Source organism: Phalacrocorax aristotelis, chromosome 3 (genome assembly GCF_949628215.1).
Source record: "Phalacrocorax aristotelis chromosome 3, bGulAri2.1, whole genome shotgun sequence".
Lineage (NCBI taxonomy): Eukaryota > Metazoa > Chordata > Aves > Suliformes > Phalacrocoracidae > Phalacrocorax > Phalacrocorax aristotelis.
The window spans coordinates 48,178,293-48,192,464 of record NC_134278.1 but is presented as its reverse complement, the minus strand read 5'-3'; positions in this window follow the sequence as shown (position 1 = coordinate 48,192,464).

Here is a 14,172-nt window from a genome sequence, read left to right as displayed (position 1 = left end):
AAAGGTCCCTTCCATCCTAAACCATTCTATAATTCTATGATTCTCATCAGTGGATAAATATAGTGAAATTAAATAAGATTTTCATAACAAGTCTTTTAAATACTTTCCTAAAGGTACTCCCATGCTTAGCACTGGAAGCATATGTATTGGTCTTACAGCGTGTCTATGTGGATTTACAAAAGAAGAAGAAAACATATTCTGAGGTGGGTAACCTGAGCCAGCTCCACTATGTGTGTGGTGTGCCAAAATATGAGGGTTTTGCACAACATTAGAAGTCCTAAAAGGATGCTAGGTGTTTAAATTCAGATATGGTGCTACTAACGTGTATATGCAGCCATATATAGACCCACTTCAATTCAGAACACCATGAGTGAAGCTTCCATTTCTACAACTGCCAGACTTGATACACCTGTGGTGTTACTTTTTCTGAGGATCCTTAAGAGGAAAAATGTACAATCGTCGTAATTTTCTCTATGTACAAGCAAGCAATCATAACTTAGCAGTATCAGTAATCACATTACTTGTAATGCTGGTTCTGTATTTAATAATTTGCAACTTTGTCTTCATCTTGACTGTATGACGGATGTATGACATGGTGTGACCAGGACTCTAGTTCTCTACAGCTACATTTATAGCAGTAAATTAAACAAAGCAGAAAATCACAGAATGACAGAATCAAAGAAGCACGATACAGTTAATATTGGAAGGGACTTGTGGAGATAACCTAGTCCTAACCCCTTGCTCAAGGCAGGTTCAGCTAGAATACATTGCTCAGGGCCATGAGTTTTTAATATCAAGGACAGAGACTCCACAACCTCTCTGTGTAACCTGTTCTAGTGTTTCACCACCCTCACAACAGAAAGATTTTTTTCTTATGTTTAAATGGAAATTCCTGTATTTCAGTTTGTGCCCTTTGCCTGTTTCATTCTCACTGGGTACCACTAAGAAAAATCTGACTCCATCTTCTTTAGTCCCTTCATCAAGTATTTATATTCATTTATCAGTTCCTACCGAGTCTTCTCTTCTCCAGGGAAAATGATCCCATATGTCTATCCTTGTATGTCAGCTGTTCTAGTCCCTTTATTGTCTTCATGGCACTTCACTGGACTCACTGCACTATGTCTGTGTCTCTTGTACTGGGGACTCTTGTTCCTGCGCTGGCCAGAACCTGAACCAGCACTCCAGATGTGTCTCACCAGGGCTGACCAGAGGTGAAGCTTCACCTTCTTCTGTCTGTCTAATGTTCCCCAGGGTGCTACTGCCCTTTGTAGCTGCAGAGGCACAGCACTGGCTGATGTTCAATTTGTTGTCCACAGGGACATTCAGGTCCTTTTCTGAAAAACCACTTTTGGACCTTCAGCTGGTTGGCCCCCAACATGTACTTATACATGGAGTTATTCCTCCCCAGGTGCAGGACTTGGCATTTCCCTTTGTTGAACCGCATGAGATTCCTGTTGACCCTTTGGTCCATCCCATTGAAAAGCAGCACAACCATCTGGTCTAGCAGATCCTCCTCCTAATTTTGTATAATCTGTAAACTTGTTGAGAGTGAACTGTCCTATCATCGTGATCACTGAAGAAGTTCATCAGTGTCTGGTTGCAGTCATCTGCCCTGCTAAGTTGTTAGGTTTGTCTCCTGCATTGTTCTGGTCCAAACCAGATGGCACTGTGTCAGTGCTGACCATTGCCTGCCAGTTGTCACTGGCCCTGGAATGGAGTCACATGGCATGGATGGGGCTGTATCACTTTAGCAGTGTCACTTAGTCACAGTCCTCCAGCAATATCGTGGAAAGCTACACATCTGTCTCTTCCTGCTCTCCTTTCTGTGCCTGAACTGCCCCAGAGCCACTCCTGCTATTGTGCTACAAACAACCCCCTCTAAAGTGCTGCTTTTCAGCCCTCTCGTTACTCTCATTAACCTACATTAACATGTAGGGGAAATAGTGAAGAGATGCAAGGTCTCAATAAGGTGACTGTCTGCAAGGAAGAGGAACCAGAAGTCAAAGGGATTTATCTGAATTTTTGTAACAGGCATAACCAGTACATTTGGGGTGGTAGGGGCGCTGCCCTGTGTGGGAGGTAGCCATGACCTGTCCTGTGCTGGGCATAGCTGGTTCCAGTCAGATCTAACACCAATACAAACAGCCCATTGCACTCCAAAACTTCCACAGCTAGGGGACCCCACAGCTCCTCTGCTTGGTTAGTGTCAAGAGACTGCCAGCCACTATGGGAGAAGAAATGGAGGAGCTGTCTAACTGAGCGGCCTACCAGGAGCTTGCATTCATGACACTGCTGAGACACTGCTGAGCCTAGTAATCCCTACAGGTTGTCACCTGCTCCTACTATTCCTCATAGGGTCTAAAGATACTGTGATAAGGCAACTTAGAACCATCAAAAAAGACTGTATGTCCCTTGGAGCAATGTTAAAAGAATCTCGCACACAGGTGGTTTCTCCTCTATCCTCCCAGTCAGAGGAAGGGGTTTAGGAAGGAGGAGATGAATTGAACTGGTGAGTGCCTGACTGCACAACTGGTGCTGTACTCAAGGTTCTGGCTTCTGTGACCATGAACCTACCTTTGAGAAGCTGGTCTCTTGGGAGCTGATGGGATTCACCTGACCAAGTGGGGCAAGAAGGTCTTTGTCAACAAGCTGGTCAGACTTATACAGAGATCTTTAAACTGGAATTTTGAACAACAGGGAAGAGCCGGGTGCTGCTGATGTATTTGGAACCAACGGGGAAACATCTGTGAAATGCCTCAAAGGAATTAGGGTGTGTTCCTCTAAAGAGGTGACAAGGTCAATAGCCTGGCTGAAGTGCCTCTATACCAATGCATGCAAACAGGAGGAGGTGGAAAACACTGTGCAGCTAGAAAGCTATGATCTAATTGTTATCATTGAAACTTGGTGGGATGAATGGCATGTCTGGAGTGCTGCAATTAATAGCTATAAACTGTTCAGAAGGGACAGGCAAGGAACGAGGGATGGAGGGTTGCCCTCTATGTAAAACACTGAATTGACTTCATTGTCTTTGAAAAACAGTGGATACCTTATGGGTAAAAAATCAGGGGCCACACCAACAAAAGAAACCTCATGGTTGGTGTTTACGACAGGCCACCTGATCAAGGGGAGCCTGTTGATGGACCATTCTTACTTCAACTACAGGAAGCATCACACTTGCAAGTTCTGATCCTGCTGGAGGAATTAATTCACCCTGACATCTGTGTAAAAGTGGCACAGCATACTGTCCAGAAGACTCTTGGTGAGTGACAAGGACAATTTCTTAATCCGGCTGATAGACAGCCTGACTAGAGGAGAAGTGTTAATGATCTGTTGCATACCAATGTGGATGAACTAATTAGAAATGTCAAGATTGGCGGTAGCATTTGGTGGCAGCCTGGGCTGCAGTGATCATGCCCTGATGGAGTCCACAATCTTGAGGGATATGGACCAGGTGAACACTAGCGTCAGGACACTGAAGTTTAGGAAAGCAAACTTTCATTTGTTTAAGGAATTGATGGATGGGATCCCCTTGGAAACTGCACTCGGGGTAAAGGAGCTGAAATGACCCTACAGCTGTTTAAGGACATGTTTCTTAGAGCACAGGAGTTCTTGATTTCCATGTATAAGAAAAAGGGCAAGGAAGGCAGGAGACTGGCATGCTTCAGTAAGGACCTCCTCATTAAACTGAAGTGTAAGAAGGAAATGCACAGGCAGTGGAACCAGGGACCTGTATCTGGGAATAATATAGGGACTCTGCCCAGATATATAAGGATTGGATCAGAAAATCTAAGGCACAGTTGGACCTGAATTTGGCCAGGGATGCTAAGAATAATAATAAGATCTTCTACAGGTATGTTGGCCAGAAAAGGAAGATTAAAGGGAATGTACCCCCAAAATAAATAAGACAGGAGAATTGGTAGCAACCAACATAGAGAAGACTGAGCTATTCAACAATTTTTTTGCCTTATTTTTCAATGGCAATGTCTCTTCAGACATTTATCAATCCACTGAACCTCAAGGCAGGGAATGGGGGAATGAAGTCCCTCCATAACAAGAATACCAGGTTCAAGACCATCTGAGGAACCTGAACATACCTAAGTCCATGGGGCACAATGAGATACATGCCAGGGTCCTGAGGGAATTCACTGATGTAGTTGCAAGCCACTCTCAATCATATATGAAAAGTTGTGGCAGTTAGGCATAGACCCCAGAAACTGGAAAAGGGAAACATCATGCCCATTTTTAAAAAGGGTAAAAAGGAAGACCTGGCAACTACTGACAAGTCAACCTCACCTCCATGCGTGGTGAGATCATGGAACACATCCTCCTGGAAGGAGGCAAGGCATATGGAAGACAAGGAGGTGATTAGAGACAGTCAACATGGCTTCACCAACAGCAAATTGTGCCTGACTAATCTAGTGGCCTTCTGCAATGGAGTGACTGTGTGGGTAGGGAAGAGCAGCTGATGTCATCTATCTTGGCTTCTGTAAGAGCTTTGAGCAACCCAATCTAGTGAAAGATACCCCTGCCCATGGCAGGGAAATTGGACTAGATGATCTTAAAAGGTGTCTTCAAACCCAGACCATTCTATGGCTCTGCAAGATGTGGAAGGGGATGTTGTTGGGGATACAGCCAGTGCATGTCAGAGCAGGGACACCTCTAAGGGGCTGTAGCTGTCGGTGACCCATGCCAGGACAGAGGAAAGATATTTCCTTAAATGCTTGTTTAATTGCTTATATTTCCTTTTTTTTTCTGAATACCCAAATCAGTAATCAAAAGTTTGTGCTAAATGACAATAAACTAAATTACAAAATATTCCCTTAGTCAAGACTGCTTTGCCTGTGACAGTCTTCTGTTTGGTCTAGGCTGAGGTGGCAAGATGGCCTGTGGCAGAGCATGGTGCTTGGCAATGCAATGGTAAACAAATATACCCTCCTGCATGCAGGCTGGGGACCTCTCACCATGTAGCTCCCCATATTTTCTCATACTATACACTACAGTGAGTGTTTAGACTCCAGATTGCTGCCTTTCCGTATAAGGCAGGCATCTGAGGTCTGCAGCTGCAGCACCCTCCCTTGTCAAAATAGTAGCCTACCACCCCCTGGCAGGACCCCTTTTCTAAATCTGTGCCAAGGGCAAACACCTACCTATGCTGTCCTGCCACTGCTGCCATGACTGTCAAGTCCAGGGACAGAGGGAAGAACTGAGGAGAGATCTAGCGAGCGTAAATTGCATTTATGCTCTTGCCAGGGGAGGGAAGAAGGGGAATCCTAAGCTTAGTGACACTGATAATGGCATATACAGGGAAGAAATATGCCTGGGGGAGGATGAACCTGCCATTGCTGCAACTTGACAGTCTCCCATGGCAACTCAGTGGAAAAGAAAGAAAAAAAAGTCATCAGCTGGTGAATTATTTCTGCATAGCAGCTAGCTATGCCTCAGAGCAGGGTGCCACCTCAAAGTGTATGTGGTATGGTAACAGCAGAAACAGTCACACTCTCACATGTCCTGAACAAGACAGACCCTGTCAGGACTCCACACGTGATTGTCTCTGATTGTTTGTCCTCCTTATCGGGAAAAAGAAGCCATCACAAAAATGACACTACACATACTGCCTCCCACATTCCTGAAAGAAATAAATGCAGCTTTTATTACCAAATGTAATTTCATTTATGAAGCATTACCTGGAAGAACTTGCCACCATTGCTCTTTTCTTGCATGTCCCATGTCCCATGACTCCAGCTCGGCCTAGGCACACTTAAAAGAAATGCTAAGCCATGTAACTTTCTCTGCCTTCCTCCTCCCCTTGCCCGACAACAGTCTATTTTATCTGCTGAGCTTCTCTGAGGCCTTGCAAAAATCTGGAGCATGCCCCATTCCCAAGCCAGCCCTATCAGAGTTTGGCAGAAACCATATTTAATCTATTATGCTGTGGATACAAAATCTGTGCTTCATCTGACATTCAGGGTAAAAATCAGCATCTTTTGGTTCTCTCGTAGGGCAGGTTCTGGGTCCAGGGAATGTGGTTCTGACAGTGGTCCTTCTACAAAATGTCATCACAGCTCCTCTGGGACACAAAGAATCCTTTCTGTGCAACAGCTGACATTGCAGGTATAAGTGTGCCAGCTGTGTAGCCTGTTTGATCACCTGACAGGGCAGCAGCATGACATAAAGAACATAGAGCGGACTGGCCAGCACTCCTCCATTCTGCTGGAAAACATCCTCCACTTGCAACACCACTGGTTAAGTTTTTCTTGCAGCTCAATCCACTTCCAATACAAAGCAGGCTACAAAGAGACAGAAAGGAAGTTTGATGTGTACAGAATCCACCTCAGAGCAAATACGACCCAAATCCAAACCATCTCTCCTTGCCCACAGCTCCCTCCTTCAGATGTTCTGGTTGTTATACTTGAGTTCAGGACACTGCCATCCCACCACTTGGAACATAGTCACTAGATTATTAGGGCCATCTTATTGAGAACTCTTCCTTGTTTTTCCCCAGCTTCTGCAATGGGTCCAGCTCAGACCTTTTCAAACATGGCTGAGGACCTGGACTTCTGATGAATGTGGTTATAGGAAAGATCCTATAGGAAAGTGTGCACTGTGCCATGTGTTTCCAGCTGCTGGGAAGGACTTCACAGAGACATCAGGTGATAAGGTCCGGAAAGCATCTAGGGAAGCACAGAGGATGCTCTGCATGAGGGCATCCATCTGTACAGGTCTGAAGTCTTTTTGTTTAGAACCATAGGCTGACCCAATGCAACCCTCAGCTGTCGTTGCAGAAAAGTATAGACCTCACACACATGCGGGAGTGGCTCAAGTAACAGAGGAACCGGGAGGACCTTCAGGTCTTGACTGTTTAATCTACTTGAGTCTAACACTCCCTTAAGGTGGGACTGTCTCCTGGGGCTCCACAGGTTACATTACACCCACAATGCCTGTGGTGGCAAAGACTTGTGAAGCAACACAATACCTATTTATTTATTTATTTATTTTCCCTGCCCTTTTATTTTCCCTCTGCTTTTGTAATTCCTTTTCTTTTGTTTTCAATACATCTTCCGAACACCAAAGTTACTTACAGTAACATTTGTAACAGGTTTATGTGGTCTGGTAATGTTGTTGCCTGGTGACTAAAGTATATTTAAGTGCCTGGGTAGATGGCATGAGTACAGGGGACAATGTAATATTTGGAAAGAATAACCAATAATACTAGAGGTAACAAAAACATAGGTCTGATTTGACTGTGACAGGGGAATGAAAAATATTTTGTGATGATTTCTGCCTGTGTAGACCATGGAGACAAAAAGAAAAAAGACATGACTGAAAAAGAGCAAGGCAAAGAAAGAGCAAAGAGAGGATAGCTGAAAACAAGACCTGAGGCTGCAGCTCCCAGGAGGAGAGAGGGGCTGTGGCTGTCACTTCACTGTGCAGCGAGGCAGAGCTAACAGACCCAGGGATGGATAGAAGAGTGTGGGGGATGAGTACGGTTGATCAGCAAAGTAGAAAGAGAGAGGAAAAACGGATCTATTTTTAGCTGCTGCTATGGTAAAAGAAAGTGAGCCATAGCGTTTGTTGCTCTAATGGAGCTGGTCTTGAGGCAGACAGGCACAGATGGTCTCACACAGTTCTCTGTCAGGAGGTCTTATGGGGTCAGGAAGGCCAGGCTGGGCACCAAGGCACTGGAGGACCTGATTTGGCTCTGGCTGCTCCTACTAGAGCAGATCACCACTCTTTGTTCAAGCTGTATGAGGCACATAGTGCAGACATTGCACTGATGGCACTGAGGCTCTGGTGTCAAGCCTGCCTGTGCATGTTCACTGCCTCGCAGCCAGCTGGCTGAATATCTCCTGTGAGATCCTGCAGGAGGATAGCAGGGCCCAGCTGAAGGGAACATATGGCCCATAGCTGTTACCAAATGTTAACATCATCCAAGATCGCATGAAGTAAAGTGTTATCTGCCAAGATGTGGCACTTGAATCTCCTCCAGGAGGCCTTTATTTGTAGAATGTTTCTTTAAACTACATGAATGTCACAGCCCTACCAATGGTCTTATACAATGTAGTGCTCCTTTCTCCTTTGGAGATTTCTGCTAGAAAATCTTTTAGCACTCTAGGTTTGTTTAGATCAGGTTTGATGTCTCCTTTTTCAAAGAAGTGACTAAAGCAATTAATTCTTTCAAACCTGACTGGCACTTTTCTGAGATCTGGTTTCAGGTTGCACTCTCTAAATGTTCCTCTTTGGTGCAGCTACATATTAAAAAAAAAAGCACATTGACAAGACTTCAGCCCCAATCAGGTATTTCAGTATATAGTACATCTTTTTGCTAGAATAGTTCTTACAAGAAATACTTACTAGAATGACTTTTCATTTAGAAAGAATCATGAAGCATGATTCTTCCACACTGCACTTAAAGTAATTAGCTTGCTGATTGTTTTGATCTATCTAATCTGTCTGTAGTCAGAGAATCTAATAAATTGAATAAATTTGCCAAGGAGATTTTTAGGTGATGCATCTTCTGTGAAAAGGCTGGAGTGTTTTTCCATCACTAGTGTATTCTGTGCTTTCTGTTTAGTCATCTGCATACCCAAATCAATTATCTTTTCCTGCAATCATAAAATTAATTTATTTTGAAGGTTCTCCCATCTTTTCAATTTCAGCTATTTATGCCACATGCCAGAATTCTATCTTCATTTTTGGACTTGCTGTTAATAGCACTTCTGTAGAAAACTTGTTTCACATCAATATCTTGCAAGCAAACTTCAATAGGATTCATCTTACTGAGTATTACAACTGAGAAGTTGATTGATTAAGATGAAGTTAGTTAGAATAACTATTGAAGATGACAGTTTATTTTTCCAATATTAGACACCCACTTTATATTTAAGTGAATCACCTATATCTTTTCATTGACTTCAAAATACTTTAGAGTGGTAAGCCAAGATTTATATAATTAATGTTCAGACACCCAAAATAGGTAAATTGAACACCAGTGTCTTTTGCACTGAGATTTCCATACATCAAAACCTTGTCCAGAATTTTGACTGAGTACACTGATTTTAATTTTTTTTCAGTCCTGGAATTTTCGCTCTTAGAATGTGTTACAATATAGATCAATTTATAGCTAACCTTGCCCATACAAACAATTTTTATATCATGGCATGGCCTAAATTTTTTCCTATGTTTGTACTCAAAGAAGCTTTTTACTTATATTCCAGTGTCAATTCTGAATGTTATCGGATATCTTCTCAGAAGCAAATGATATAATTAGACTTGCCTCATTTCTTCATTTGCCTTATTCTGCACTGTAGTAAAAAAACCCAAAGCAACAAACAAAATTCAACTAACCCAACTAAACCAAACAAAAGCCTCCAACTTTGTATGTGGGTTTCTATAGGAAAAGATGAAGTTGGCAGGTATTGCCTCCTCTAAATCCAGAAACATGATTTGAAATAGGACAGAAGTGCTCAAAAACATGTCCTTACACTGTGGAACTATCCTTCTTTCATTTGCCTTGTGTGGGTTATTCTTAATATTTCTTTTGCTTTTTGGCACTTCATGCTTTCAGAGTAGATATCCATTTCATATATCGAGATTCTCCTTTTCCAGAATGTTGCTCTGTTTTGCATTATATATTACATTTTGCGTATACTACAAGCTCCCTCTTCTACTTTGCTCTCCACTTCTCTTTTGCAGGCTGTTTAAATGGCATAAATCCATGGCTTATAAAGAAGGCCAAGCCAATTCAAAACAAATTAGCATCAACATCGGAAGCACACATAACTCAGTAGCATGGCAGTCTGTTCCAGGTTTGCCTGACTTCAGGTTTACTTTACTACCTTTGTACTTCATTGCACTGGAGTAAATAGGCACCCTCTTAATGTTTTTTGTAGCTAATGACACCATTTTGTCTTTGGGTGAAACTGCCTTTGGAAAACCATTTGTTTTCAATTACTTAAACAGCTCTTTGGTGTCTTTTCCCACTGGCTTTGCCCAGCTTGTCATTAGAGAACATGGTTTCAGATAATCCTATCTTTTTCACCAGTATATCTTAGACAAAGAGCTAGATCAGTCATATCTGCCAGGTCCTGCACAGATTTGTTACTTTTTTTTTTTTTAACCATGCAGATCTTAGAAATATTTCTGATATCAAATTTCAGTGGCTGAGAATTTCTGGCATTATTCTGCAGAAAAGCCATTCCAATAACATGATTCAACTGGTTTACTAAAGTTTTTCAGACACATTCTGTCATATTCAACTCAGGACATCTGACCTGGACTGACCAAGATGTTGCAGTAGGAAATCATTTAACTGTGTCTGAGAATAAAACATATTTTTAATTACATATTACAGATTATAATAACAAAGTTTAATTCTGGAAGAGACATTCTAATTAATTAGACAGTTGTACCTGTACGCTTCTACGGGAGAACTTATCTTGGGCCGCATCTCCGGGACACAGGGCTCTACCCACCCTGGGGACAGTGATGCACAGACATCAATATGATGGATACAAAATGTCCATTTATTTGGCTGCGTCACACGCTTATATAGCTCTTGCGCTTCCTGTTCCTGCCACTCCTATGGGGAGGAGTCTACCTTTCCGTCACATCCCGTGATCTTCCGGTCGCCGATCCCTGTCTATTCCCCTACAACAGTTCAGTAATAATCTTTGATATATAAAAGATATAAGCCTGATAATATCATTTAGGAGTCTTCCATGGGCTTCCATAAGTTCACTATCAGGTTAAACCTTCAGACACCAATTTAGAGTAAAAAGGAGGTATCAGATTGTGAATAACTCTTTCACCATGGATACCATATAGTCACTGGAGCATCATGTGCCCTGAATAGCAGTGCTAGCCATATGGAACAGAGCTGTCCCCACAGAGCCTCTGGGCACCTCCAGGGTCTGTAGCAGGAATGCAGCAGGACACTATCAGTGATCACAATCAGTGATCTGGATGAGAGGACTGAGTGCACCCTCACTAAGTTTGAAGATGACACCAAATTGGGCATGACTGTTGATCTGCTTGAGGGTAGGAAGACCTTGCAGAGGGATCTGGTCAAGCTGGATTGATGGGCCGAGGCCAATTGTATGAGGTTTAACAAGGTTAAGTGTTGGGTCCTGCACTTGGGTCACAACAACCCCATGTAACACTACAGGTCTGGGAAAGAGTGGCTGGAAAGCTGCCTGGTGGAAATGGACCTGGGGCTCTTGGTTGACAGCTGGCTGAACATGCCAGGTGGCCAAGGCGGCCAACAGCATCCTGGCTTGTATCAGGAATAGTGTGGCCAGCAGGATTAGGGAAGTGATTGTGCCTCTGTACTCAGCACTGGTGAGGCCGCACCTCGAATACTGTGTTCAGTTTTGGGCCCCTCACTGCAAGAAGATCATTGAGGTGCTGGAGCATGTCCAGAGAAGGGCAACGAAGCTGGTGAAGGGTGTGCAGAACAAATCTTCTGAGGAGCGGCTGAGGGATCTGTGGTTATTTAGCCTGGAGGAAAGGAGGCTGAAGGGAGATCTTGTCGCTCTCTACAACAACCTGAAAGGAGGTTGTAGTGAGGTGAATGTTGGTCTCTTCTCCCAAGTTACTAGTGATAGGACGAGAGGAAATAGCCTCAGGCTGTGTCAGGGGAGGTTTAGATTGGATATTAGGAAAAATTTGTTTACTGAAAGTGTTAGGCATTGGAACAGGCTGCCCAGGGAGGTAGTGGACTCACCATCCCTGAAGGTATTCAAAAACCACGTAGATGTGGCACTTCAGGACATGGTTTAAGAGGCATGTTCTCCCAAGCAGTCTGGAAAATCATAAACCAGAAGCACCTATTCTTAGAAAGTCCTGTGACTACCAACTAGGCTCAGTCCTGCAAGGCTGACTACCAAACCCTTTTTATGTCCTTACTCTGTACAACACAGTAATGGATCCTGCTTATTGGGAATGGTCCCTAGCCTGAGCCAAACAAAGGAATTGTTGGAAGGGTAATAGGATCCCATGTTTAACAGTAGAAGTGATCTAGTTACAGTACTCAGGACCATTTCCACTCACTATTTCATTTCATAATATAAACAACAGGAACACCTACCCCTCCATTTATCGTGCCAACTGTATGGTTATTTCAGCAATTCTGTGCCTGACAAATGGCACCTCCCTTGTACAAGACAGAAATGAATGCCTGTCACAAATCCTGATTCAGGATCCTGCCAACTATGCCAGTTTGTTGTGAGTCCTGATTTAGGGTCCTGCTGACTACGTCAATTTGTCACAAAAGAGTGCAATACACCTCACTCAAAAGAGAGAAGCAGCAGTAAGTTATATTGAGGTAGAATAATAATTTGACAGGGTTCAATAAATTTGATGGAATTTAACAAAGTTTAACCGTGGTCTACCAAGGTCCAATAAGTTTGATGCCAAGGTTCACTTTATTGATTACTGCATGGAAAAAATGTACAAAGGAAAATTGAGTTAGAATTGAGTTAGAATGATTCACACAGAGAACGAAATCAGAGTTCGTTTTCTGTGTGAAAACGAACCAGAGGGGAAAAGGGTAGGGAAGACCCTCCCATTGAGTCACAAGTTTCAGAGTGGACCCTCTTGCTTTCTAAACTCCTGATGGATGTTAAGTGTGGCTAGGTCCAATCTTAGTCTCAGACTTGGACAGCAGTTTATGTCTAGTGGAATTGTCTATACAATGTTTAGAGCAATTAATATTTAATAGCTACATGAATTAGTAATGTTTCATTAGTATTAACTCAGCATGCTTTCAGTCGCTTAACAAAGAACTGCCATTGGTAAAAGACCTCTCTGCCTCAAGGTGCAACCCTGAGAGTTGTCCCAACTCAAGGGGAAATCACTGTTATGCTGCGATGCTGCCTAGCATGGAGAGCTCAAAGAAAGCTCACTTAGGCTGTCATATTTATGGAATAAAGTGGCTGGCTAGTAGTCAAATTACATGCGATGAGAAAGGTATGCATGACATTCCTTGTACCCACAACTTTGTTCCTTGGTAAATAAGCCCTGGAAAAGACACTGCTATTCTTGTGTTAGTCACATGATCAGTGTTCCAAGCTCATAAACATCAATGCTCTCTATGACACTTGGCTTCTTTGTGGGTACTCAGAGAACAGATCAGAACCAGGAGAGTTCTTGGCCTGGCCACACCTCAGGCCTTATCTCCTTTGGAGCTTGTACCAAGAGGTTCATCCATCACAATGCCCTGTCATTTTTTCCATTTTTTCCATTCCTGTTCAGATAATCTGAAAGGAACACATAAAGCTGTTTCTCAGGTACAAACCTGACCTCTTGAAGACCTCATAAAAAGTGGAGGAGTATCATATTTGATCAAACAGAAGCTCTTATAATGACTTGTATTAGATTTGTGTGGCAAAGTTTTGGTAACACGCTGGTTACAGGGGCGGCTTCTGTGGGAAGCTGCTAGAAGCTTCTAGGAGCCAATGCCAGCTGGCTCCATGTAGGACCTGCTGCTGCCCAAGGCCAAGCCCATCAACGATGGTGGCAACACCTCTGTGATAACATATTTAAGAAGGGGGAGAAAAGCCTGCACAACTGTAGCAAAAGAGAGGAGTGAGAACATGTGAGAGAAACAACTCTGCAGACATGAAGGTTAGTGAAGAAGGAGGGGGACGACATGCTGCAGGTGCCAGAGCAGAGATTCCCTTGAAGACCTTGGTGAAGACCATGATGAGGCAGGTTGTCCCCCTGTGGAGTTTAACGGTGGAGCAGATATCCACCTGCAGCCAATGGAAAACCCCATACCAGAGCAGGTGGATGTGCCCGACGGAGGCTGTGACCCTGTGGGAAGCCTGTGCTGGAGCAGGGCTCCTGGCAGGGCCTGTGGATCCATGGAGAGAGGAGCCCATGCTGGAACAGGTTTGCTGGCAGGGCTTGTGACCCCATGGGGGACCCACATTGGAGCAGTCTGTTCCTGAAGGACTGCACCCCATGGAAGGGACCCATGTTGGAACAGATTGTGAAGAACTGCAGCTCATGGGAAGGATCCATGTTGAAGAAGGTCATGAAGTACTATCTCCCATGGGAGGCACCCCACACTGGAGCAGGGGGGAGCGTGTGAGGAGTGCTCCCCCTGAGGAGGGAGGAGTGGCAGACAAACATGTGATGACCGCAACCCCCATTCCCTGTCCCCCAGCGCTG